Source organism: Ornithorhynchus anatinus, chromosome 2, assembly GCF_004115215.2.
Source record: "Ornithorhynchus anatinus isolate Pmale09 chromosome 2, mOrnAna1.pri.v4, whole genome shotgun sequence".
In the NCBI taxonomy this organism is placed as follows: Eukaryota; Metazoa; Chordata; class Mammalia; order Monotremata; family Ornithorhynchidae; genus Ornithorhynchus; species Ornithorhynchus anatinus.
The window spans coordinates 15,414,296-15,440,422 of NC_041729.1; positions in this window are offsets into that span (position 1 = coordinate 15,414,296).

Below are 26,127 nucleotides of genomic sequence, written 5' to 3' on the forward strand. Positions count from 1 at the left end.
AAAGAGCATGGGCATGGGAGTCAGAGGACCTGGGTTCTAATATCAGCTCTGCAAATTGCTTGCTGTGTGATCTTGGGCAAGTCACTTATCTTCTCTGTGTCTCAGTTTCCTCAACTGGAAAATGGAGATTAAATACCGGTTCTATCTACTGCTTAGACGGTGAACCCCATAGGGATCAGGGGCTGTACCCGATCTGATTAACTTATAACTTACCCAGCATTTAGAACAGTGTTTGACACATAGTAAGCACATAACAAATGCCATAAAAAAAAGCACCGTTCTAAGCACTGGGATAGAAACAAGTTAATCAGCTTGGGCCCAGTCTCTATCCCACATAGGGCTCACAGTTTAAGTAGCAGGGAGAACAGGCACTGAATTCCCGAAACTAAGGCACAGAGAAACCAAGTGACTTACTCAAGATCACACAGCAGGCAATTGATAGTACTGGGTTTAGAACCCAGGTCCTCTCTCTCCCAGTCCCATGTTCTTTCCTCTAGGCAACACTGCCCCATATGGGGCTTACAGATTAAGAGGGTGATGGTTTTGTACTGGTCAGCTACAGATCTGCCTTGTGACCGTAAGCAAGTTGCTTAATCAACTGTACTTTATCAGCTCTTACTGTCTGCAGGACACAATACTAAGCACTTAGGAAAGTACAATACAACAGAGTTAGTAGATATGTTGCCTGTCCAAAAGGAGCTTACTGTCTAGAGGAAGAGCCTAAGATCTCTGTTCCTCCATTTCCATTTCCACTTCTCCCCAGGAGCCTCACAAATGAAAGAAATAGTGTTACTACTATATTAGGACTGGTTTCATTAATAATAACTGTGGTTTCTGTTAAGCATTTATTATATGTCAAGCAATTTGCTAAGCACTGGGGTAGATACAATGCAATCAGTTATTATTCCTCAGGACTGAACCAAGCTAATAATAATAATGATAGTGGAATTTGTTAGGCACATATATGTGCCAAGCACTGTACTACCCCCTGGCATGGGTACAATCAATCAATGGTATTTATTGAGCACTTGCTATGTTCAGAGCACTGTACTAAGCATTTGGGAGATTACAGTATTACAGAATTAGCAAACTCTTTTCCTACCCATAATGAAATTACAGCCTAAGATAATCAGGACAGACAGTCTTTGCCCCACATGGGACTCAGAGACTTAGGATGGGGAAGAACAGGTATTGAATCCCTATTTTACAGTAAGGAATCTGGTGCACCAAGAAGTGAAATGACTTGCCCAAGCTTATGCAGCAGGCAAATGGCAGAGCCAGGATCAGAGCCCGGGTCTTCTGACTCCCAAGCCTGTGTTTTTTCCACTGGGCCATGCTGCTGCTCTTTAGACTCAAATATCATTCGTTTAACTCTGTGATCAGTCTCTACCACCTCTGTGTTCAGCATTCTTGTCCACATGTTGGGCCAAAAGAGAACTAAGTTTAAGGAACTGTAATTCCCTTCCACCCTCCATCTCCAATTCCTTTAAGCCTTGATTTAATTGAATTGGGACATCTTGCCTGGCCCCCAGTTTTCTGGCCAATGTTCCAGTGGTAAGAGAAGGGGAAGTGATATGGAGGAAGGGGTTATGGGTTTTCTAGAGAGGCATTCTTAGCCTGGGTGGGTCCTGCAGGTTTTCCTTCCCCGAAACTTCATCCTGCAGACTTTGCGGCTGTCACTGGCAGGGAGTGTCTGGGGATGGGGGTGCAGCAGAGGGTCTAAGTGACTGCCCTGAAGACGTCTGCGGAGGCAGCATTTCAGTGACCATGAAAGTGACTGTAAAGCTCATGGGGCTTTGAGGAGGAAAGGGGGAAATAATACTTTTGCAAGGCCTTGGAATGCCTGTGGATTTTGACATTAAATGGGTAAATTATGAAATATGTGCCAGCTGTGCCCCATTGAACTGTGGTACCTTGAAGTCAAAAGTCTGGGAACTTTTTGAAATGGGGCTGCCCAGAAACCCAAGGGCCCATGGCTAGGAAGGACTGGATGAGGGAAGTGAACGGCAACTATCACTTGCCCCACATTCCCATTGGCACTCCACTCTTCTTCATTAGTGTCATGAGTTTTGACTGGTGAAGCGCTGTAGGAAAGGCAGTAGAGAGCAGAAAACTGGAACAGCATCTAGTTCTGAGGTAAAGACTGAGGAAATGACTGGCCAAATTCTGCTTGTTTTGAGCGATTTCGAGTGTTTAGCACTGTCAGTCACCCCCTTGGGATTTGAGTTGGAAAGAGGAGTAAAGTTCCATCCAGCAGCTCATCATTTGCCTCAGGAGCTGAGACTGATAGAACCTCATGTGTTTGGGGGTTGGGGCTCCAGAAATATGGTGACATGGAACAGAAGAACCCTTCAGCTGGTAGTGATCTGTCAGTCAGCCTGTCTGTCTGGAAAAGGGAAATAAGGGTGGTTTCATTGGAGAGATGATAAAGACTCTTAGGCACTGGTCAGCAAAATGAACCATGAGGAAATCTGACTGAGAAAAATCAAGAAGTGTCTAGAAGTCTTTATTAACAATCCTAAAAAGATTAGTCTTTATGGTCGTGCTTTCTCAGACAGACAAACCCCCAGATGTTCAGGACTTATCTCTCCCTGAAGTATGAGCACTCTGCTCACCCATCACTTGAAACCACGTCATCACGCCCACCATCGACAACATTTACTGAATGCCTCCTGTGGGCAGATTGCAGTACTAAGTGCACTTACAGTAATGAAGGTATCATTCCTGTCCCTGAGGGGATCACAAACCACAAAATTGCAAACCACTTCCTTTTCCCCTAAATGTCCTCAAATGGTGGAATGAGCCCCAACTGGTATCCTTTTCTCCAGATCCCTAGATGATGGGGTGAGGAAAGAAAGAGTTGGGGTGGAGAGGGAGAGAGGGGCAGGCTAGTCTGGAAAGAAGGATTGGGCTTGAAGAAGCAACGATTATCATTTGTCCTAATTCCCCAATAATCAATAATCAATCATAATTTTTGAGTGCTTACTGTGTGCAGAGTACTGTACTAAGCACTTGGGAGAGTACAACGTAACAGTATAACAGGTACATTCCCTGCCCACAATGAGCTAGCCCAATTTTACTTTTTGTGGCTGCAAAGAAACCTGTGCCTTGTCTCCTGAGGCCAGTAGCTGCTCCCACTGGATTTTCCCTGTGTACCTCCCACTCCAGATGGTTTCCCAGCCATCTTGAACTTCATGACGGGAATATGGATTCTGCTCGTGATAGCAACAGCTCTAGATCCCATAATGATGCAGTACCCTTCCCAGCCCCAGGCTGTGGAAACCCTGTCATTCCCACTGTGTAGAATCAGCTGTACCTGCAGGGTCTTGAATGAGTTTCAGTTAATTTCTCATTTTGGTAACAAGATCAGTCTCAAAGAAAAAAAATCTTGCTTCATTAGTGGCTTAATAGCGAGGAGAACTTAATGATGTAATTAAGCAGAAATATTTGCTGCTTATCGCTCTCAATCTTTCTGAAGCGGCAATTGCGGTGATATCTTCAGCCCTGAGAATGAGGGCCCACTATCAAGCCCTTCTTACTCACGGAGGCAAACCAGCAGAGCCTGCAGCTCAGGAATGACTGGGGCCAGGCATGCTCTTGGAGACTCAGCAGAGGCTTTGGCAGTCTTGGGATTGAATGCTGGGGGAGGAAAGGGCCATCAGGGTGGGGCTGGGCCAGACGGAAGGTTTCCCAGGGCTTCCTATTTGAACTTTAAAGTATTTATTTATTTATTTATTTATTCATATCTGTGAAATGCTTACTAAGTAGCAGGCACTGTACTAATAATAATGATGGTATTTGTTAAGCACTTACTATGTGTCAAGGACTGTTCTAAGCACTGGGGTAGACACAGGCTAGTTAGTTGGACGCTATCCTTGTCCCACATAGGGCTCATAGTCTTAATTCCCCATTTTACAGATGAGGCAACTGAAGCACAGAGAAATTGTAATTTGCCTCATTTACAGCCGACAAGCGGTGGAGCCAGGATTAGAATCCATGATCTGACTCCCAGGCCCATACTCTATCCACTAGACCGCTAAGCAGTCAGTCAGTCAATCATATTTACTGAAGGCCATGGGTTCTAATTCTGGCTCCACCCCTTGTCTTCTGTGTGACCTTGGGCAAGTCATTTCACATCCCTGTGCCTCAGTTACCTCATATGTAAAATGGGGATTGAAACTGTGAGCCCTATATGGAAAAGGACCGTGTCCAGCCCAATTTGCTGTATCCATTCCAGCACTTAGTACAGTGCCTGGCACATAGTAAGCCCTTAACAAATACCATAATTATTATTATTATTAGTAGTATTTATTGAGCATTTAGTGTGTGCAGAGTACTGTACTAAGTGCTTGGGAGAGTACAATATAGCAATGTAACAGACGCACTTGAATAGAGATAAGCTAGTCAAGTTGGATACAGTCCATGTCCCACATAGGGCTCACAGTCTAAATCACCATTTTACAGATGAGGTAAGTAAGGAACAGAGAAGTGAAGTGACTTGCTCAAGGTCACATAGCAGACAAATAGTGGAGTCAGGATCAAAACCCAGGTCCTCTGACTCACAGGTCTGTGATTTAATCACTAGGCTATGCTGCTTTTGAAATTTCCCTTCTAGCTAGCTGGGGATAATTTTCTAACTGAACCCCAAACTTAGGCTCCTGAAGGAGAAGGGGTTGGATGAACAATTGATCAATCAATAGTACTTATTGAGTGCTTACTGTCTGCAGAGTACTGTACTAAGCATTTGGGAGAGTATAATACAATAAATAGAGTTAGCAGACACAATACCTGCGCTCAAGGAGGTTATGGACTATCGAGGTGATGAAAAAATAAGGGGCCTTAGAGACCTAGACCTAGACTTGGGATTCCTGTCATGTGCTGTCTCCTCCTCTGTGCTCCTGTGTTTGCTCCTGCCCATCATCCAAGAGGTTTATGAGAGCTTGGATAGTGTTTGATATGCCATTTACTGTACTCTTTCCAGAGGCAGGGGATGGACCAGATGACCTTCTGGGGTTCATGCCAGCCTGAAGAAGTTTTCCAGCAATACGGCCACCCTCATAATAACCATTTCTTAAGCTTGTCCCTTCCAATCAGTTTTTGTTTCAAGTGAGAGAGTTGCACAGGCCCAGACACAAAGTGGCACAAAGGTTCCCAGGCCTGGGTGGAAGACAGGAACCATGAGGCTGCTTTTCCTCTTCAGAGCGCAGTAGCTTAATTTGGTTTTTTTGAAGAAACTTTCTCTTCCCTTTACATCTTTTATCATTTCTGGTCCCAACAGTACCTTTATCTTATGTGTCCTTAAAGGAGATTCAGTCCACCAGAAGATCAGCTAGTCTGGGCCACCATGTTCCTGATCGCAGAGCTCATGGCTCAGACAAACGATGCTTGGAAATAGGCATGGTAGCCTTTTTACTCTGGGAAGTTTTACTAATGGAAGGCTCAAAAGAAGCTCAATCTTTTATGGACTTCTAGGGCACAGTAGAAAGGGGCCCAGCTCTGTACATACTTGGCCAGAAACCCAAGACCCTCAGAAGTTGAGGGGCTTAAGGACATTTTCAGAGTACCCCATGAATCAGAAATCCTTCCTCCCAGGGGCAGTAATTGTCTTTTTCTTCTTCCTGGAGAGGGGTGAGGGAGTGGGATGTCACAGGCAGAGATGACAAATCCCAGAGAGAACAGGCCAACCGGACACAATGTCATGACCCTCAGGTAATTTTTGCCAAAGACTCTCAAAGCACCAAGGGCACTGAGAGGTTAAGTACTGATCCAAGACCTCTCAGAGCTACAAGGGTGGAGCCACAAGTGTTGATTCAGCACCTTAAAAATGCTCCTTTTCAGCAGGTCTTAGTTTCGGGGCCCTGCACCACTCCCACTGGAAACTGCCCCTGCAGCCCCCAGGCCAGCCCCCAGAGGATGATAATTATGAATAGTAATTGTGATATTTAAGTGCTTACTATGTGCCAAGCACTGTACTAAATTCTGGGGTAGATACAAGATAATCAGATCCCCTATTTGGGCTCACAGTCTAAGTGGGAGGGAGAACAGGAATTGGCTACTCCCTTCATTTTGTGGTTGAGGGAACTGAGGTAAGAGAGGTTAAACGACTTACTCAAAGTCACACAGCAGACAAGTGGCAGAGTGGGGAATAGAACCCAGTTCCTCTGACTACCAGGCCTATGCTCTTTCCATTAGGCCACAGCTGGGAATCCCCAGCATTTTAGTGTTGTATGTGACAGGTTGAATGTCAGAAAACTGGGACCCAGGTGGGTCAGGCAGGGTGAGTCCAGGACGCTGGGTTGTTCTCATCTATCTCACCAATGACCTCTCACCCATGCCCTCCTTCTGGCCTGGTATGTCCTCCCTCTTCATATCTGACAGATAATTACTCTCCCCACCTTCAAACTCTTATTAAAAGCACATCTCCTCCAAGAGGCCTTCCTCGACTAAGCCCTCATTTCCTCTAACAATGATAATAATAATAATAATAGTGTTAGCATTTATTAAGCATTTATTATGTGCCAAGCGCTGTTCTAATCACTGGGGTAGATACAAGGGAATTAGGTTGTCCCATGTCGGGATCACAGTCTTCATCCCCATTTTACAGATGAGGTAACTGAGGCCCAGCGAAGTTAAATGACTTGCCCAAGGCTACACAGCCGACAAGTGGTGGAGCCAGGATTAGAACCCACAACCTCTGACTCCCAAGCCCAGGCTCTTTCCACTAAGCCACTCTGCTTTACACTTCTCCCACTCTCTTCTTCATCACTTGGATTTGCACACTATATTCACCCCTCCCTCAGCCCCACAGCTCTTATATACGTATTCACAATTGATTTTTATTAATGTCTGTCTCCCCCTGGAGACTGTAAACTCACTGTGGGCAGAGAATGTGTCTACCAGCTGTTATGTTTTCCCAAGAGCTTAGTTCAGTGCTCTGCACACAGTAAAGACTCAATACAATCGATTGAGTCCAACAGGTACCCCTAATGACTAGCAGCGATTGCTCTGCAAGCTGCTTCAGCCTTCAGGGGATGTAAGTGCCTTTGATGGAGCCACAAGAAGATGCCTGCAAAGAGAGTTTTAGTTTGAACCTTTGTGTGCTTATTGCTTTTTCGAGATTCTCTTGGAGCTCAGAACGCAATTTAGGAGTTCCCAAAGGCTCTCCTTTGCCCTTAGTCCAGCACCAAACATTCTGGCTGGGACCAGTGTAGAACATCGAACAGAACCCAGGCCTGATAGTCAAAGGACCTGGGTTCTAATCCTGACTCTGCCACTTGTCTGTTTAGTGACCTTGGGCAAGTCTCTGAACTTCTCTGTGTCTTAGTAAACTCTAAAATGGGGATTCAATATCAGTTCTCCCACCCACTTAGACTGAGAGACTGTGAGCCCCATGTGGGACAGGGACTGTGTCCAACCTGATTAGCTGGTATCTATCCCAGTGCTTAGTACAGTGCTTGACACATAATAAGTGCTTAACAAGTACCATTTTACAAAAAAAAGGATTTGGCTGTTTCAAACAGGCACTTGTGTAGTTTCAGGCTTTGGGAAGCAGCTGGGTAAGCTCTAGTTTAGATCCTGGAGAGGATTTGGGGACTTGGCCTTTGGGCAAACAGCTCCCTTCTGTCACTGCCTCATGCTTTGCCATTCTTTTAGTCCAAGAACCCTCACAGTGGCCCATGAGGTAGATGGGATGGTGGAAGAGAAAATAAAACAACAGAGAAACTGAGTGATGAGACTTGGGTGTGGCTGAGGTCTGTTCCAAGAGCCTGGGTCACTCCTTCAGCCAGGATCTGAACTTGCAACCACCCCAGTTCCCACTCTCGTAATTAACCCTTTAAACCACTCTGCCCCACAGTGTCAGGGTGGGCTGTTCCCATTCGTGGCATGCAGCTTCATACAGCTGTGTGGCTTGGCCTCTTCATACCAGTTACCTTTACAGAAAGCCGGCCCCTAAGGGGATGGAAAGGCCCTGGCACTGTGAGCTTGGGGTCTTCTGGGGGCTCCCCTGACCAGAGCAGCCTCCAACTTCCAGCTGGGAGGCTGTGGCAGCTTGGTACCAAAGACAGTGTGGAGGGCTGTCCATCTGTTATCTGCTTATCTGTGCCCAGAGTCAGTGATTCTTGTATTTTCAGAGCTCTCCTTCTCTGAAATGTTTTCTGTCATTTATTTCTCTTTTTTTCTACATCTGTCTTCCTCCACTGAGATTATGACCCCCCTCACGATCAGGGACCCTGACTGAATTATGTATTTTGTATTCACCTCAGGGTTTAGTGCACAGCACTCAATTAATGTCCTAACGAACTATAAAATGCATCCCAAACCATCTGTTGGCTCTGGGGATTTTGTGAGAATGAATTAAAAACTATAAAGCATTAGGGGTGAACGTGCCATTATATTGTTCTCTCTCAAGTGCTTAGTACAGTTTTCTGCATACAGTAGGCACCCAATAAATACCATTGTTTGACTGGGGGAATCCTTTGAGCCAGACATTTTATTAGTATGAGGTTGTGGATGGGGGAGTTTTTGCCTTCTGATCGGCAAGGGGGATGCCCAGGAAAAGAGCACAGGGCTGCGTCAAGAGACCTGGCTTCTAATCCTTCTTTTTTATGGTATTTGTTAAATGCTTACTACATGCCAGGCACCGTTCTAATTGCTGAGTAGATACAAGCTAATCAATTTGGACACAGTCTTTGTCCCACATGGGGCTCAGAGGCTTAATTCCCATTTTACAGATGAGGTAACTGAGGTACAGAGAAGTGAAGTGATTTGCCCAAGGTCACACAGCAGACAAGTGGCGGATCCAGGATTAGAACCCAGGTCCTCTGAGTCCCAGGCCCGTGCTCTATCCACTAGACCACGCTAATCCTGGACTTGCCATATGCCTGCTGTATGACGTTGGATGAGTCATTGGCTTCTCTGTGCCTCAGTTTCCTCATCTGATGGGGAGTAAATATCTGTTTTCCCTTCCCTTTGGACTCCGAGTCCCCCATAGGACAGGGACTGTGACTGACCTGATTATCCTTTATCTACCCCTAGCACTTAGCACTGTGCTTAGCACATAGTAAGCCCTTAGCATATACCCTGATTAGTTATCGTGATGATGATCTAGTTTCTTCTGGGAGGGACATGAGACTGTGATAGAGACAGGGTAAAGGGAGGAAAGGGGCATCTCCAGGGTACATGAATCCACCATGTCAGCATGGGACAGGGAAGAAATCACCTGGGAGTGTGTGCGCACAGCTCGAGGTATTTGACAAGGAGGCAAGCTGCTATTCAATAAGCATTTCCATTGTGCCAGGAAAATTGTGAAACCTTGTCAAAAGGAGCTCCCAGTGGTGTTGTTTCAGAGCATGAGATTGGTAGTTTTCATGGGGTTGGGACAGAAGGAGGAGGGGATGGCCTTTTTCTCTCCCAGCTTTGTGATTGTAAAACTCTGCCTCCTGAGCAGTGTCATTAACAATGAGCTGTTCAGGGCTCAATTTGGAATTTGCAGCAATGAGGCTTGTTGCCAGAATGGACTGTCACACACACTTAACATCACTGCTGCCACAGTGAAATTCCTTTGACCCAGAGTAGAAATGTGTTAGGTGTGGGTGAGGTAGCCCTGGAAGAAACTGGGGGAAGAGACTTAGAGAAAAGGGGGGTGATAGGGTTGCTTGGGCAATGGGAGCAGTCTGAAAAGTTTCCAAATGAATGAACATTCTAAATGAGCCAGGCTGGGTGCATTTTTGGAGCTCCCACAAAGCAACACCACTCACAGGAAAAGTGGACAGGACAAAAGGTTAAAAAAGAAAAAGGATAGTTTTTCTTAAGAAAAAATATCTTGGAGATTCAGAAAGATGGTTTAGCCAGGGCCTGGGCTGCAGCTACAGATAAAATGCTGAATTGGCAGAGAAGAGGCTGTGAGGAGCTTGGATCTCTTTCAATTTCAATGGATTCCTTAAAGAGATGTTGTTTTTTAAAATGGTATTTGTTAAGCACTATGTGGCAGACACTGTTCTAAACACTGGGGTAGATTCAAGCTAATCAGGTTTGACACAGTCCATGTCCCATAAGGGGCTCACAGTTTTAATCCCTACTTTCCAGATGAGGTAACTGAGGCACAGAGAAGTTCAGTGACTTGCCCAAGGTCACACAGCAGAAAAGTGGTGGAGCCGAGATTAGAACCCACATGAGAAGCAGCATGGTCTGGTGGAAAGAGCATGGGCCTAGGAGTCATATTTCTCCATGCCTCAGTTCTCCTGTTCTCCCTCATACTTGGACTCTTAGCCTGATGTGGGACAGGGACCGTGTCCAACATAATTCACTAATACCTATCCCCGTGACAGTGTTTGACACAAAGTAAGCAATTAACAAGTACCATAAAATAAAAACTACCAAAAAAACCTCAGATCCTTCTGACTCCCAGGCCCATGCTCTATCCCCAAGGCCAGGTTGCTTCTCACTGCTTGTGGTCCCAATTTTCTGTTAGATAGTGAATCTGGCCCAGTAGAACTGCTCAAGAAGTCAGATGTGGCACCTGTCTGGTATTCAGGTCTTATGACCTTAAGGCAGGTTGACAGCGCTATAACTCTGTAGATCTTCAATTTGGTTTGAAGCAATTGTGTTACCAGTCAATAAGTCACTCAGTCACATTGATTGAGCACTTACTATGTGCAGAGCACTGTACTAAGTGCTTGGGAGAGTCCAATACAACAGTATAACAGACATATTCCCTGTCCACAAAGAGCTTACAGTCTAGAGGACTGTTACCAAAAGTTAGATGGCATTAGAAGAGAATCCAGTTTTGCTCTTAGCCTACCCCTGGCTCTCAGGGCCAACCCAGTGGAACCTCTTTTACTATGATTCTTGTAACAGAACTTCTTCCTCATCTTTGATGGAAATGCAGGATCAGTCAATTAATCAATGGTATTTATTGAGTGCTAACTGCATGCAGAGCACTGTGCTAAGCATGGAATCCATCCATGTGGCTAAAAGGTCCCCTCACATGAAGGCCTCCTCACCCCCCTTCATGGTGAGTGCACAGCTGGAGGACTGAGAACTTTAAAGGAGAAGACGTTTTAAAATGAAAAGTTTGGGTAGCTTTAGCTCTTGGACTTAGAGGTTTTTTTAATGGGATTTGTTAAGCTCCAGACACTGTACTAAGCACTGGGGTAGATACAAGCTAATCGGAGGGCAAGCACAGTCCATGGCCCACTTGGGGTTTACTGTCTTCACCCCCATTTTACAGATGAAGAAACTGAGGCACAGAGAGGTTAAATGATTTGTCCAAGATCACACAGCAGACTGGTAGCAGAGCCGGCATTAGAACTCAGGTCCTCTGACTCTCAGGCCTGTTGATTCTGAATCCCCCATTCTCCCCCTCCCTTCAGTTCCGTGGGTAATGCGTCCTAATATACATTTAACAGTGGCTCCAGATTGAATTAATTTCGAATGCTTATTAAACTGTAGCATCCGTCTCTAAATCAAACTACATTTTCCATCTTGAGCCACTGAATTCATGCCTCTTCGTTTAATTTGCTGTTCTTGTAATACTTTAATGCTGATGAAATTATGGAAAGGTTTCCACTGAAATTACACAGATTTGATTAGGGGGAGTATATTAACCCTTTTGGATGTTCTCTGTTCACTGAATAGCATTGGATCTTAGGGTTTCTAAATGTGACAACCTCCAAAGTCTTGGATATCTAAAGCCGAATGTAAAAGCTAAATGAAGAGCCTAAAAGCCAATCAATTTAGAGGTCCTAGAGACATGTTTCAGCAGACATCCCAGTCAAAGACAACCAACCGTAAAGAGAGGTTCAAACTCACCCCAGGCTACTGGCTCCAAAACACTTCTCAGGACATGGGATGGTAGGAAGGGGGACAATCTCAGCCAGTGACAGTCTGTTCTACGCCGGGCGTAGCCCACCAAAACCCCATCCCAGGACCGAAAACTGCCAATCAGCAGGGCCTGATGTCTCTGATCCCAGGATGAAGGACAAAGGAAGGGCTTTGGAATGGGCTTGTTTAGTCTTGCCATCAAGAAAAATAAATGAACTTCCAACTGTGTTGTACAACTTCTAACAGTGAACTCCATAGCTTTTGAAATGTGTCAAGCATCTGCCTTCAAGGGCAGGATCACTTAGCTTATTCCAAGTGTCATGTGGGGCTTCAGGGGATGTACGGTTTTGGGGCATCTTGTCCCATCACAGTTCTTTTGGTTAAGCAGGGACAGGATGACCCAGGATTAATACTGGGCATGAATCAGCTTCCCTAGTCCTTCCCCCGTTCCCCCCCCCCAACTCCATGCCACCTCCTTACCCTCTTCTAATCACAGCTTAAAGCTCACCTCCTCCAGGAAATCTTCCTGTTCGCCCACTTGCTAGCACAAATCGATGCCTACTCCTCCCTTACAACTGTTTCAACTTGTTTGTATTTATGTGGATCTAGATGCTGGTTCATATGCTTGAGAAACAGCATGATTTAGCTAGTGGTTAAGAGCCTAAGACTGGGACTCAGAAGACCCAGGTCCTAAGGCTAGCTCTCCCACCTGCCTGCCGTGTGACCTTGGGCAAATCTTTTGACATCTCTATGCCTCTCTTCCTCATTTGCAAAATGAGGATAAAATATCTGTTCTCCTCCCTCTTAAACTGTGAGCCCCAGGTGGAACAGGGACTGTGTCCAATCCAACTCTCTTAAGTCTACCTCAGTGCTTAGTATAAGACAGGGCTTGGCACATAGTAAAAGCTTAACAATTATTTTTATCACCTTTCTCCTCTTTGGGTTTGAGCAACTCGAGGGTCGAGCTGTGTTTGGCCTCTAATCCAGACCCTACGGGCCTTGACCAGTGCTGTGACAGTGCTTGGCACATTGTAAGTGCTTAACAAATATCATCATCATTATTATAAGGATTTTCAGTAAAGGCAGGGCTTGCTGGCTGATTAGCAGAAGGAGGAAAAGCAATTCTGGAAATCAAGGAGTCAGGGTTCCGTCCAGGTGCCCACTGGTGGGTGTCCACCCTGCAGCCCCCAGCCTCCTCCACATCCTGTCTGCAATTATCCCCCATGATCCATCAACATCTCTCTGCTCCTCTCTAAGCAGATCGAGTGAAGTGATTCTCCACATGTTCTGGGACAATTTAATAAGCCCAGAGAGGAAGTGGGCTGTTGTAATGGTGCTCAGGTCTGGATTCCGGGTTTCTTGGCCACCCATGGGTTTAGAAACAGACAGACCTGCTTGCCGGCCCGATTCTTAAGATAAAGAGAAGAAAATGTGACTCACTTATGAAAGCCAAAACCAGAAGCCTCGTTCATTCATCAGCTGCTAATGGCTGCTTCCGACATTTCCGTCACTTGGGCCCGTCTAGAACCCGGCGTCCCCGTTCATTAGGACATTTTACTGTTGGCCAGGATCTTCATCCTGGCAATTTTTCATGGCAATTTGCCACCTTCCATTTTGAGGCACTGTTCATTTTTTTGAGTTTCCTTCATCCTTTTGTAATTGATTTATGATATTTATGTGGAGGGTTTGTAACGTGAACTGTTCATTCTATCATCGCCTCAAGGCTCCAGTACCCAAGAATAAAATGATGAAATTCATAAACCAGGCCTGACGATAATCAGTCCCTCATTAAAGTCAATAAAATGCCAGTTTGAAAGATTGGTCTTGCAAAGGACCAAAAAGATCAGCAGAGTGGGGCTTTTGGGAACCAGGACTAGCTGGGAATTCCACGAATCAATCAATCGATGGGTGATAATTATCAAATGTTTATTCTGTGCAGACCATGTGCTGAGCGCTTGGGAGAGTACAATAGAGTGTGTTCACATGGTCCCTTCCTTCAAGGAACTTACAATTTAGTGGGAGAGTTTACAAACAAGCAGGGGAGTTTACAGCCTAGCAGGTAGCTTTCAATCCAGTGGAAACAGGCACCCCCCATGGCAAACACCAGGCTCTCTGAAGGCAGGAGGAAGGAATTGGCAATGAGAGCGTCCTCCACCAGGGTGTACTTTGCATTTGTTGAATTGGAATTAACTTGTCTTCCCTCCAGGAATCCAGATAAGTAGTCCCAAAAATTTTCTGATGACAAATGGCATTCCTTGCATACCACAGCCAGTGTGCCAACTTTGAATTAGCTGCTGATGCGGAATTATCGAAATGAGTAAAAGGTGTGGTAACACGCTAGAGCGAGCTGTTAGCTACACCTCAAACTCTACTGAAACGGAATCTTTTTTGAGGATGAAGCTGTCCCCGGCTCCTCTGGGATTTAAAGAGGTTGTATCAGATCTCTTCCCAAGAAACAGACTTGCAGACCCTGCAAGAATCCTGGTCAGCTCACATTCCAGCTTTGACTCCTAAGGTGAAGAAGTTCTCTGGCAGGTAGCTGGAGGAGCTGTGTCAAGGGGAACCTTGAAAACTGGCATCTCCGTGAATCTAATCCTTTCAGACTGAGCTATATTTTTTGAAGATAGGGCCTGGGGGCTCCCTTGTCCAGTTGGACCCCCTTGTGACCTGTGACTCAGATGACACCATAAGCAACGCAGCATGATTATGTCATCATGTTGTGCTGAACCTCTCCACCCGAACTGTCATTCCTCTCTTCAAATACCCTAAGACCACAGCTCTCTCCAGCTTCAATATCCTTCTGAAAAAAACATTCACACATACAATCACACACTCACACCTCCTCCAAGTACTTTAGTAATGATGGCATGAGTAGCATGAGGGATTGAAGCAGAGAGGAGCAGAAAGAGTGTCTCTCCCACCTGCTACTGGAACCAATGGCATTGGGCACCGCCAGCCGCAGTGGTGGGCTGGGAGATGTGTGGGTGGGGAGCTCGTTGTGGGCAGAGAATGTGTCCATTTTATTGGTATATAGTACTCTCCCAGGTGCTTAATACAGTGCTCTGCCCATAGTAAGCACTCACTAATCACCATTGAATGAGTGACAGTTATGGCAGCATGGAGACACCAGACTGCGACAGCGTAGTGAGGTTGGAAGATGGTGGTGCAGCACGTTCTGGTCAGGATGGGAAGTAAAGACCTAAGGTGGCGGTGGAATCATGTGCAGCAGTGATACTGCCCACAGCAATGCCGTAACAAGACTTCCTTAGAGGTTATAAAGGGCTTTGAGTCTCAGTGGGGCCTGTAGAGACCAAGGCCTGTGACTTCGGTCTTGTGAGTCCCCACACTAATCCAGCCCTGCCTCCAGCATGTGTTTTTAATACTGCTACCTGGCAGTCTCAAGACAGTCCTCCCCAAACAGCACAATCACTAAATGCCTCCCAACCCCCGATCAAACAGGGTCATTCATTCATTCATTCATTCAATCGTATTTATTGAATGCTTACTGTGTACAGAGCACTGTACTAAGCGCTTGGAATATACAACTCGGCAACAGAGACAATCCCTGCCCAACAACAGGCTCACAGTCTAGAAGGGGGAGATAGATAGCAAAACAAAACAAGTAGTCAGGCATCTATACCATCAAAATAAATAAATAGAATCATAGACATAAACACATCATTAATAAAATAGAGTAATAAATAATATATACAAATATACACAAGTGCTGTGGGGAGGGGAAGAGGGTAGAGTGGAGGGAAGGAGTAGGGGGAATGGGGAGGGGAGGAGGAGCAGAGGGAAATGCAAGGCTCAGTCTGGAAAGGCCTCCTGGAGGAGGTGAGCTCTCAGAGAGAGCTCTGAGTAATGCTGGTACTCAAAAAGAGAAATGTGGAAGGAGTCGTAGCGGCCAGAGGAGGAGACAGCTGTTGCAGGAGTGCACAGGCAAAAGTAGTTCCTGGATATGACCCAGGGCTAGGGTGTGGGTTACAGGAGTTTCCTAGACTCCCCAAGGGCAGAGGTGGATCCAGGCACCAATTAGTCTCAGCAAAACTTTCCCCCAACCTGCATACTGCCATGTCTCCTCACTCTCTCTTCAAGGCTGAAAATCTGCCTGGCTTTTAATTTTGGCCCTGGCAGACTTCATCACTGGCTGGTCTTGGCCGGCATTCAGTTGGACCCTCTATTCCAGACCCGAACCTCCCCCCATTGTTGGTCCTCAGGGAGCTGAGGTGGTTGGAGAGTAGGCTGTATCTGCTTGAGGTGAGCTGGATTTCATGCTGGAGAGGAAACAGGGTGAACTGAGAGAAAGTACTTTTCTGGGCACAAGGTTCTAGGTCTCTTAGCTCTTTCCCTCTCCCCCCTGGTGGCATCCTGGCCCATGTGGTGTCAGGTGCAGAGACGAGCCCCACAATGTCATCAACAACTCAGCTCTGTCTCCTGGACTGTCAACACCGACTCTGTTTCTATCTTTGCCTCCTGCCGAAAAGTGAGCAATTCCACCACTGTTTCAGGGATCTGTGAGTGGCCTAATGATCCTGATGCCATCTTACTCTGCAGTCAGTGAACATCAGGATGACCAGAACAGTGAGGTAGCACCAGAGATGCTAAAGCATTAGGTTGAGCTGAAATAGGCAGGGTAGTTTTGCCCAGAAACGGAGTCCTCGATCGAGCTTTAATAAAGGCCTGGGAATCCAGAGAACTGCTGTTTGTGGTTGCTGCCAAGTACTGGCTGCCCTTCACTTCTTGCCAGCCTGCTTCGGTTCTGGGATGTTTCCTGAAGCTCCTGAGTGCAGCAGGGCAGGAGTGTCAGAGAGCCTGAAATGCAGCCTGACAATCAAATGCTTGTGCTGATGAGGGTCCCTAGTGGGGGTGTGCACAGAGGTAGGACCAGATGCTCTTCTTTTGGACTCTATGGTCATGGAGGCAGTGGAGTCCAGTGGGAAGGTCTCTGGGCTGGGTGTCAGAAGAACGTGGGACTGGTCTTGTCTCTCTCAGAAGCCTGATCCTGTGGAAATCATCTTACCTCACTGGGCGTTATTTTCCTCAGATGCAAGATGGGAATAATCATATCAATCTCTCCTTCTGTCACAGAGTTGGTGTGAAAAAATGATGAGGTATCATTCAAAAGGGGTTCAGAAAATTTCTGAAAATATCTGCAAATTCAGGGTCTTAACAGGATCCCTCTGAACTGTAAGCTCATTGTGGGCAGGGAAAGTGTCTACCAACTCTGTAAGCACTCAATAAATAGCATTCATTGATTGTTCTTCCAACACTAAGTGCTCAATAAGTACTATTGATTGATTGATGAATTACTATGGACCCAGTGAGTCCTCAATAAATATGATTGCTTGATTGATTATGAAAAGCAACTGGTCAGTATGCCCCTCCACCATTCAGTTCAATAGTATTTATTGAGCACTTACTATGTGCAGAGCACCAAGACCTTCATGTACTTAAAAGCAAATATGTCAGGCTTTCTCAATCAACCAATAGTATTTACTAAGCACCTCCTGTGTGCAGAGCACTGATGCCTGCCCTCAAGGAGTTTACAGACTAGAGAGACAGACACTATAATAAACTTCAGATGGCTGGTAGAGGGTAAAGGCAAGAGGTACTTAAGATTAGTGCTAAATAATAGGGGTAAGTAAGATGTATTCAAAAGTGTTAAGGTTAGGGAGGTTAAGAGTTTTTAATTGATTAAGTAGTGCAGACATACTGAAGTGGTAGTTGGGTGGGTATAAATGGGGGAGACTAGAAATTAATCTGGGCAGGCCTCCTGGAGAAAATGTGATTTTCAAAGGGCTTTGAGAATGGAAAGAGCTGTGGTCTGTTGAATTGGATGGGGAAGAGAGTTCTAGGTAAGAGAAGGATATGAGCAAGAGGTGGGTGGCAGGAGAGACAAGAATAGACACAAAATTAATTAGTTGAGAAGGATGGAGAGTGTAAGTCATGGTGCAGTGGGAGAAAAGAGGGGATAGATATGAAGAAGGTATGAGAGGCAGCATGGCTTAGTGAGAGGCAGCATGGCTTAGTGGAAAGAGCATGGGCTTGGGAGTCAGAGGTCATGGGTTCTATTTCCAGCTCCACCACTTGTTAGCTGTATGACTTTGGGCAAGTCACTTTGCTTCTCTGTGCCTCAGTTACCTCATCTGTAAAATGGGGATTAAGACTGTGCGCCCCATGTGGGACAACCTGATTACCTTGTATCTACCCCAGCTCTTAGAACAGTGCCTGGAACTTAGTAAGGGCTTAACAAATACCATTAGCGTCATTATTATTATTAATAAGAAGAGAGCTGATTGAGTGCCTTAAAGCCAATGATTAGGAGTTTCTACTTGATGTGCAGATGACTGGACAGCCATTTGAGGTTTTTGAAGAGTGAAAAGACATTTGCATTATTTGCAGAATGATACTTTAGAAAAAAAGATCCCAGAAACAGAGTGAAACTGGGACTGGAGAGGGGAGAAACCGGAGGCAGTGATATCAGTACTAATCAGGCCAGAAAATAACAAGTGACTGGACCAGCATAGTGGCCATTTGGGGAGAGAAGGAATGGATTCCTTGTTGTAAACAAGATGTGATGTGAACAAAGAACATATAGAATTTAGTGACAGCTTGAATATGGGAGTTGAAATAGAGGGAGGGGTCCAGGCTAATACCAATGTTAAGGGTTTGAGAGTAGGGGAAGTTGGTGGTGTTGTCAACTGTGATGGATAACTTCGGAGGAGGAGAGGATTTGGGGCGGAAGATGAGGAGTTCAGTTTTGGACACGCTGAGCTCTAGGTGTGTGACAGAGCAGGCTCTCTTCAGCCCTTCTCTTGGCCGAAATAGTCTCTGGAACCAACAGGGCATAAGTGACATTGGTTGATTGATGGATGCCCGATAATGTCTGAAAGGTCCTGAAGCCCTTTGGTTTTTCATCATCAAAGTCACACAGCTGCTAAGTGGCAGAGATGGGATTAGAACCCACCACCTGTGACTCCCAAGCCCGTGCTCTTTCCACTAAGCCATGCTGCTTCCATGTAATAGACAAACAGCAGGAATTTTAATGTGTCAGGAACCAAATAGAACACTAAGAGTGAGGCTCTACCTGTTCTAACAATTTCTAAAATTTTAACCCCTAGCCTTCATGCTTGAAAGTACCTTGAGTGACCATCACAACGTAGTGCAGTGGAAAGAGCCTGGGCTTCGGAGTCAGAGGTCATGGGTTCGACTCCCGGCTCTGCCACTTGTCAGCTGTGTGACTGTGGACAAGTCACTTAATTTCTCTGTGTCTCAGTTACCCCATCTGTAAAATGGGGATTAACTGTGAACCTCACGTGGGACAATCTGATTACCCTATATCTACCCCAGCGCTTAGAACAGTGTTCTGCATATAGTAAGCACTTAACAAATACCAACATTATCATTATTATTATTATCACAAGGGGCCAGTGTGGCATCCAGGTAGAGATGTCCTGGAAACAGGAAGAAATAATAATAATATTGGTATTTGTTAAGTGCTTACTATGTGCAGAGCACTGTTCTAAGCGCTGGGGTAGACATAGGGGAATCAGGTTGTCCCACGTGGGGCTCACAGTCTTCACCCCTATTTTACAGATGAGGCAACAGAGGCACAGAGAAGTTAAGTGACTTGCCCAGAGTCACACAGCTGACAAGTGGCAGAGCTGGGATTTGAACCCATGACCTCTGACTCCAAAACCCACGTTCTTTCCACTGAGCCATGCAGGAATGCAGAAATTCAGGAGGGCTGGTGAGGTAGATTTGGGAGTCATCTGTGTAGAGGCAATAAATGAAGCCATGGGAGCGGATGAGCTTCCCAAGTGAGTGAGTGAAAACTGAAAAGAGAAAGAGACCCAGAACAGAGACTTGAAGTGTCCTGGCCATGAGGATGTGGGAGGCAGAGGAAGAGTCGGCTAAAGAGAGTTAGAAGAGGAGAACCAGGAGAGAACAGTAAAACCAGGTTCAGATAATGTTTCCAGCAGAAGGGAGTGGTCTAGGATAGTCTTTTCTAGTCAATATAAACAAAATAAACCCCAATCCATTTAAATATTCCTCACAGGACATATTTCCATCCCTTTAATTACTTTTATTGTCTTTTTCTGGTCTTCTGGGCTTCAACTTACTTCTCTCTAAAATCAGTATTTTCAAATTTTACCCACTGCCACCTGGGAAACTTGCTTACTATCTGAAACACTCCTGGGATGAAAAATGTTGCCTTAGTGTACCGGATCCCCACTTTGGATGCTTTGCTCTCCTGAAAGTAGCTTTAAGAAACCACTTAGCCTCAAAACTCGGACGTCTACTTGTTTTTCAAATGTGTCCATTGAAAAATTTCTCTAGGGAAGAAAATTTTAACATTCATGGAATGTAATTATTTGCTCAAGAAAAATGTTTAAGCTGAGCTTAAAGGAATTCAACAAAAGAAAATGAAGTAAAAAAGAAACATTATTTCATCCAAACATAAGCTGGAAGGATTTTATATTTTCATAGGGGGGTAACACAAGAGGTTTAATTTAAAACTTCTCCTGGATCATGGTTCCTCAATGGGGTTATTGTTCCATAGTGAAGGAATGAGATAATGAACATTTTTTTATAACTAGTGTTTAGCTTGGCCTCCAAAATTGAAGCTCAAGTTCTTTGAAGAGCAACTGAGAGCTTTACAGACTTGTGGCTCAGGTTGGTATCATTCAAAGGCTGGGAATAGATTTGCAATAACATTTATGCAATCTGAGCCTCAAAAAAGAGTCAGCTCTCTCTCCCTCCCTCTCTCTCCTTTCCTCCCTCTCTCTCTCTGTGTGTGTGTGTGTGTGTGTGTGTGTGTGTATAATGAAGGAGCCAAGTATCTCCTTAAGCTGCTCATATAATTCAAGTGAAAGACTCATATATATGAAATAAAATGGAATAACGAAGACACAAGAAGAATATACCACTTTCTGGCAATAACACAAAATTAAACATTAATGTTCCCTGCTATCACTTCATCTACCCATGGCAAAAGCTTATTCTTTCAAGGGTAAAATGAATCACTCCAAGTTTCCCCTTTCTTTTAAAATATGCATTTCTTTTCTTACTTTGCCTTTTGAAGCAAAAAAAAAATCACAAACTTATGGGTGTTTTTTCTCCTTTTTTTGTTCTTGCCAAAATATAAAATCCTACTTTCCCATGAGCCAACATCCACAGAGTCACACATAGCAAAAGTGATAGGTTTGTTTTTTAATTAGTGAAACATTCCTACTGAATCCTATCTATATAGAGGAAGCAAAATTCCCTCCAGGCTGGATCACAGTTAAAACATCCACATTCCACTTCAAGGCTCTTCACCCCACTTTACCAATCAGCAATCAATCAGTCATATTTATTGAGTGCTTACTGCGTGCAGAATACTGTACTAAAAGCTTTGGAAAATACAATATAACCGAGTTGGTAGTAACATTCCCTGCCCACAAGAAAGTAATAATGTTGGTATTTGTTAAGCGCTTACTATGTGCCGAGCACTGTTCTAAGCGCTGGGGTAGACAGAGGGGAATCAGGATGTCCCATGTGGGGCTCACAGTCTTAATCCCCATTTTACAGATGAGGTAACTGAGGCACAGAGAAGTTAAGTGACTTGCCCACAGTCACACAGCTGACAAGTGGCCGAGCTGGGATTCAAACTCATGACCTCTGACTCCAAAGCCCGTGCTCTTTCCACTGAGCCACGCTGCTTCTCAGAGGGCAGAGAGACATTAACGTAAATTGCCTAGCTGCTCTCTTTGCCCACTTATTCCGTAACTCAATCAATCAATCAGCCAATTGAGCACTTACTGTGTGCAGAACATTGTACTAAGTGCTTGGGAGAGTACAAAAGAAAAGAGTTGCTAAACAAGTTCCTTACTCACAAGGAATTTACAACCTAAAAAGGGAGGCAAACATTAAAATAAATTACAGATTTGTACCTAAGTTTTGTGGGGCTTAGGGAGGGGTGAATAAAGGTTAGAAGTCCTGGAGCTCTCTTCACTACCTTCCGAGCCAACTTTCTAATTGATCCTTACTCAGTCAATTAGTGGAATTAATTGAACACTTACTAAGTTCAGAGCAATGTACTAAGCGCTTGGTAGCTCATTATTGTTCCCCAACCTTGGCACTCCCTCTGTCCCCAAATTTAATCCACCACTGTTCTCCCAACTTTTGAAAGCCCTTCTCAAATCCCACCTGCTTCAGTGAGCCTTTTCCAGTTTATTTCTCCGTACTCTTTTCCCAGAAACCCAGCAGCCAACTCTACAACTTATTAATTATTTGTTCTCATCTTCAGAACTCTTGTGTACGTGTTTAATGGTGTCACCTGTGGTGTTGTCACTCTTAATGTCAGTGCCACCTCGCTTGGTGCGGTTTAACTTCTGCCTCCTTGTCTCCCAAACCTTCCAAAACTTCTGCTTGAAGAGAGGAGCTCCTTTCTTGAGAGCGGTGAGTTTATCCTTATGAGTTTATATTTAGCAATTGAATGTATCCAGCTTGATTAGCTTGTATCTACCCCAGTGCTTAGTACAGTGCCTGGTACTTAATGAATACCATAAAAGAAATTGACTTGACAGTTTTCAGCTGGGATTCAGCATTTCATGAGGCTTGATTTTACCATGTCCTTAAAATGCTTCTTATGTTCTCAGTGCTCTTGATTTTCCAATTACAGCTCTCTATACAGAGACTGTTTGGGCACTCAATCAGTGGAATTTATTGAGAGCTAACTTTGGACAGAGCACTGTACTAAGCACTTGGGAGATTACAATTTAGCAAAGTTGGTAGAAAAGTCCTGAACACAATGAGATTAATAATGTTGGTGTTTGTTAAGTGCTTACTATGTGCAGAGCACTGTTCTAAGCACTGGGGTAGACATAGGGGAATCAGGTTGTCCCACATGGGGCTCACAGTCTTAATCCCCATTTTACAGATGAGGGAACTGAGGCACAGAGAAGTGAAGTGACTTGCCCACAGTCACACAGCTGACAAGTGGCAGAGCTGGGATTCGAACCCATGACCTCTGACTCCAAAGCCCATGCTCTTTCCACTGAGCCACGCTAGGGTTAGACAGACATCAATAGAAACAAATTATGTCTTTGTACATAATTGCTGTGGTGCTTAGGGAGGGGTGAATAAAGGGTGCAAATCCAATATAAGGGTAATGCAGAAGGGAATGGAAGAAAAAGAAATGAGGGCCTAGCCGGGAAAGCCTCTTGGAGATTTGTCTTCAATAAAGTTTTGAAGGTTGAGAGATTGATGGTCTATCAAATATGAAGAGGGAGGGCATTCCAGGCCAGAGGCAGGTTGTGGGTGAGAGGTTGGTGGAGAAATAGATGAGATTGAGGTTCGGTGAGTAGGTTGGCATTAGAGGATTGAAGTGTGCAAACTAGATTGTAGTAGGAAATCAAGAAAATCAGGGAGGTAAGGTAGGAGGGAGCAAGATGACTGAGTCTTTTAAAGTTGATGGCAAGGAGTTTCTGTTTGATGTGGAGGTGGATGGGCAACCACTGGAGGTTCTTGAGGAGTGGGGAAATATGGACTGAATGATTTTTTGGAAAAATGATCCAGGCAGCAGAGTGAAGTATGGACTGGAGCAGAGAGAGGCAGGGAGGTCAGCAAGGAGGTGATGCAGTAGTCAAGGTGGGATATTCAGCCTAATTGGGAAAAACAGTCAGTATGTGGACCCTAACCTCCCCTCCTACCTGTTACCCAGATTGAATTTTTTGGACTTATTTGCTCATTTATCTGAATAAAGGTTTGTCAGTCAGCCCATAGGTCTTTTAAAGCCCTCAAAGTAATAATAGCATTGACCTAGGTACTGTGGTGAGACTAAGGCCAAGGGAAAACACAAAAATAAAAAGAGCTGGTGCAAATAAACTTGCAATTATGAATCAGTAGACTCAATCGATCAGTGGTATTTAGTGAGTGCTTACTAGGTGTCTAGTTCTGTACTGAAAGAGCTTAAGAAAAGACAACTAAATGCTAAAGGGTGACTGGTGGGATGGGAGTGACTGAAAGAAGAGGAATTAATCAGGAAAGGTGGAAGAGGCGAGTTTTCAGTAAATGAAAAGAAAGCAAGGAAACAACATGGCATAGGAGAAAGAGCACAGGACTGGGATTTGAGAGATCTGGCTTTTTAATCTCATTTCTACTACTTGTTTGCTGTATGATCTGGAGCAAATCTCTTGGCTAAACTCTGCCTAGTTTTCTCATCTGTAAAATGGGGATTAAATACCTGTTCTCCTTCCCTCTTGGACTTTGAGCCCTGTGCGAGGCAGAGACTTGATCTGATTGTGTTGATTCAAATCCAGTGCAGGGACTCTAGTAAGTGCTTAACAAAAACCACAGTTACTGGTATTACTATTAAGGAAGAAAAGAAGAAGGAATTTATAGGAGGAAGTGGGAGAGCATTCTGTGCAGTGGGAATGACATAAGAAATGGCCCAGAGAAAGTGGGGACCCCCTTGCCATGAAAAATCCCTCCCTACCCAGCCCCCTCAACTCTAAAGACCGAATCGAACCTCATTCTCATCCTCTCCCAGCTCTAACTGGCTGCCATTAGGTACGCTCTGACTACTTAGCAAGGCCTGATGGAGCCAGGACCACACTGATTATAGGTCTGAAACTCTGGGGCTCGAGCTTCCCACCTCCCATGTTTTACACAATTGTCTGATAAGGCAATAACTCAACTTTATTGATTATGTCAAAAGCAGTAATTCAAGAAAGCTATTTAAATTCATGGGAGGAAGCTAGAGCAATTATAAGTGTCTGCATCAGATTATTAATCATTTTTGTTATGGCTACTGAGCCACAAGACAGACATTTTATGTAAGGCCAACGTGACAGTGAGGGAAGCTCGTAATGACCTAGGTTTAGTTTGCTGATCAGTTTGTAACATGGAGAAAAAATAATCAACAGTTCTGTTAATATGAATCTATTTGCATAAAGTTATAAAAGCTTCTAAGGTGTTTCCACAGCATCATGTAAGTGATAGGTAAAGTGGATTCATCATGTATGTAATCCAGTGAAATCTCTCTAGTTCATTTCCCTGTCCCCCATTTCAACCCATAATAGCATTGTGATTTGTGACCAAGCCTGTGATTTTTCTGCAGTATTTCCCCATAGCTAAACTTTAATGAAAGCTTAAATCAAACCTGGATCCAAGAGGCTGTCAAGCAGACAGGGTCTGGTCAGTGGGCGATGGGTCCACGTGGGCAAGTAAGGAATGGAGGAGAGCAGGTGACGGGTGTGATGCCTGGTTTTGGAAGTATCTTTACAGTCAGTGTTCTAGGGAGTTCTAATCCCACCTTCGCCACTTGTCTGCTGTGTGACCTTGGGCAGGTCAATTAACTTCTCTGAGCCTCAGTTCCCTCATCTGTAAAATGGGATTTAGACTGAGCCCTATGTGGGACAGAGACTATATCCAACCTGTGGCTCAGTGGAAAGAGCCCGGTTGTGGGAGTCAGAGGTCATGGGTTCGAATCCCAGCTCTGCTACTTGTCAGCTGTGTGACTGTGGGCAAGTCACTTCACTTCTCTGTGCCTCAGTTACCTCATCTGTAAAATGGGGATGAAGACTGTCTCATGTGGGACAACCTGATTACCCTGGATCTACCCCAGAGCTTAGAACAGTGCTCTGCACATAGTAAGCTCTAAACAAATACCAACATTATTATCTACCACAGCACTTAGAGCAGTGCTTGGCACATAATAAGCACTTAACAAATATTATTATTATTATTATTATTATTATTAAGCAGAAAGTGGATGGGGCGGACACATTTCTGAACTGCCCAGAGATGGGTGGGGTCTGCTACTAGTGGAGGTGATCGCCAAGCCTGATCCTTGGCCTACCACCAGGATTCTGGATGGGCACTGCCAAGCGAGCGCTGATGTCATGGAGTTGGCTCCTCAGGGACTGCTCAGCCTGAAGAAGAGAAGCCTGAAAATCCATTTAATAATGGTGCTGGATCGAATGAAACATTTCTTTGAGGAATGCGTTCACAGCTCAGCAGGTGGTTGGAAAGAGGAAATTGCAGCGGGAGGGAGTTTCAGGGGACCCTCTACACTGTAAACCTGTCCTCTAGACTGAAAGTTTGTTGTGTGCATGCAACATGTATACCAACTTTGCTATATTTTACTATACCAAGTGCTTAGTACAGTGCTCTGCACACAATAAGTGCTCAGTAAATATGATTGATTGACCCAAGGCCAAATTTGACCATCGAGACGCTAAAGCAATTAAATAGGTGATGAAGGGATGACAGAATCTCTAACCCTGAGGATTTTTAGAGACGGAATAGGTAGAC